The sequence below is a fragment of the Leucoraja erinacea genome, unplaced genomic scaffold (assembly GCF_028641065.1).
Source record: "Leucoraja erinacea ecotype New England unplaced genomic scaffold, Leri_hhj_1 Leri_599S, whole genome shotgun sequence".
In the NCBI taxonomy this organism is placed as follows: Eukaryota; Metazoa; Chordata; class Chondrichthyes; order Rajiformes; family Rajidae; genus Leucoraja; species Leucoraja erinaceus.
In genome coordinates this window covers 18,672-21,503 of record NW_026576508.1, presented here as the reverse complement: position 1 = coordinate 21,503, position 2,832 = coordinate 18,672, and positions in this window count along the sequence as shown.

Sequence of the window (2,832 nt, the reverse complement as noted above, 5' to 3'; positions counted from 1 at the left end):
ACACACTCCAAGCAGACGGCACCCACAGTCAGGATCAAACCTAGGCCTCTGACACTGTAAGGCAGCAACTCTACCACTGAGCCACCATGCCACTCTGATATAAATACAAACTCAGGTACAATAGGTAGAGCAAATGGGAAGATACAGAGTGCAGAATATAGTTCTCAGTATTGTAATGCAAGTGACAAAGTCCATTGTCTGCAATGGAGTAGATGTGAACCGAAAAGTGCCCCATCTCCACCGGCGGGAGAGTGGGGGTCATTTTCCCACATAAGCCATAGGTGACTGGGCAATCTGAACCCAAGCACCAAGTGGCCAAAGTTGCACATCCCTCGGGACAACCCCCACACTCCCACGGGCCCCCTCGGATCGGGTGGAGTGGAGGTTTGGGACAATGTTCATCCCTCCACAGTGATGAGATGGACGTGGGGTTCTGGTCCAATCGCTGACAAGTTCCTCCCCCCGGCAACGTCATGTCTGTTATTTAACTTTACCGTTGAGCGGCATTCGGTTTATTGGCTTGTAATTGACGCCGCCTTTCAGGTAAGGTGGCGTTTCGACAGAGCGGCCGTTCGGTGAGCTTGCTTTTAGGTGACACAGTCTTTCAGTTAGTTGGCTTTTAGGCATCCCGCCCTTTCGGTTAGTTGGCATTTAGGCGTCCCACACTTTCAGTTAGTTGGCATTTAGGCTTTGTTTCCATTCGGTTATTTGGCTTCCACTTCTTTGCTTCGGCTTCTCGTCCATCGGCTCCACGTCCACACATGACATCTACGACTGCAATTTCTTGCGGTCTTGGGCAGAGCTGTTCCCACACCAAACTGTGATGCAACCCGACAGCATGCGTTTTATGTTGGAAGGAAATGCAGATGCATTTGGTTTAAACCAAAAACAGACACAAAAAGCTGGAGTAACTCAGTGGGTCAGAGAGCATTTCTGGAGAAAAGGGATGGGTGATGTTTTGGGGCGAGACCCTTCTGACTGAGAAAGGTCTCGACCCAAAACGTCACCCAATAGGCTTTTTATGGTACACATAATGCACCTTGTAAAAATTGTTGGAGAATGCTGAATTTTCGCAGTCTCCTAAGGAAGTAGAGGCTTTAGACAATAGACGCAGGAGTAGGCCATTTGGCCCATCAAACCAGCACCGCCATTTAATGTGATCATGGCTGATCATCCCCAATCAGTACCTCGTTCCTGCCTTCCCCCCATATCCCCTGACTCCGCTATCTTTAAGAGCCCTATCTAGCTCTCTCTTGAAAGTATCCAGAGAAAGGGCCTCCACCGCCTCTGAGGCAGAACTCCACAGACTCACAACTCCCTATGTAAAAAGGTGTTTCCTCATCTCTGTTCTAAATGGCTTTCCAATTCTTCTTAAACTGTGGCCACTGGTTCTGGACCCCCAACATTCGGGAACATGTTTCCTGCCTCTAGCGTGTCCAAACCCTTAATAATCTTATATGTTTCAATACGATCCAGAGTATTCCAGAGTATACAAGCCCAGCCGCCCCATTCGCTCAGCAGGTGACACCTACGCGGCACTCCCTCAATAGCAAGAATGTCCTTCCTCAAATTAGGAGACCAAAACTGCACACAATACTCCAGGTGTAAAGACTGCACACAATACTCCAGGTGTGGTTTCACTAGGGCCCCATACAACTGCAGAAGGACCTCTTTGCTCCTATACTCAACTCCTCTTGTTATTTAGGCCAACTTCCCATTCACTTTCTTCACTGCCTGCTGTACCTGCATGCTTACTTTCATTGACTGATGAACAAGGAACCCCAGATCCCATTGTACTTCCCCTTTTCCCAATTTGACACCATTTATATAATAATCTGCCTTCCGGTTTTTGCTATCAAAGTGGATAACCTCACATTTATCCACATTAAACTGTATCTGCCATGCATCTGCCCACTCACCCAACCTGTCCAAGTCACCCTGCATTCTCATAGCATCCTCCTCACAGTTCACACTGCCACGCAGCTTTGTGTCATCTGCAAATTTGCTAATGTTACTATGAATCCCTTCGTCTAAATCATTGATGTATATTGTAAATAGCTGCGGTCCCAGCACAGAGTCTTGCGGTACGCCACTAGTCACTGCCTTCCATTCTGAAAGGGACCTGTAAATCCCTACTCTTTGTTTCCTGTCTGGCAACCAATTTTCTATCCATGTCAGCACTCTACCCCCAAAACCATGTGCCCTAATTTTCCCCTTCGTAAATCCATGCTGACTCGGACCGATCCTGTTACAGCTATCCAAATGTGTCGCTATTTCATCTTTTATAATCGACTCCAGCATCTTCCCCACCACTGATGTCAGGCTAACTGGTCTCTAATTCCCTATTTTCTCTCTCCTGCCTTTCTTAAAAAGTGGGATAACATTAGCCTCCAATCCATAGTAACTGATCCTGAATCTATAGAACATTGGAAAATGACCACCAATGCATTTATAGAGCCAATTCCTTAAGTACCCTGAGATGCAGACCATCATCCCTGGGGATTTATCAGCCTTCAGTCCCATCAGTCTACCCAACATCATTCCCTGCCTAATTTGGATTGCCTTCAGTTCTTCCGTCACCCCAGATCCTCTGGCCACTAGTACATCAGGAAAATCGTTTGTGTCTTCCTTGGTGAAGACGGATCCAAAGTACCTGTTTCAACTCATCTCCCATTTCCTTGTTCCCCATAATAAATCCACCCTTTTTCAGTCTTCAAGGGTCCAACTTTGGTCTTAACTAATCACATACCTAAAGAAGCTTTTACTATCCTCTTTTATATTCTTGGCTAGCTTACCTTCGTACCTTCGAAGACTTTGGCGCGCCTTCTTGGC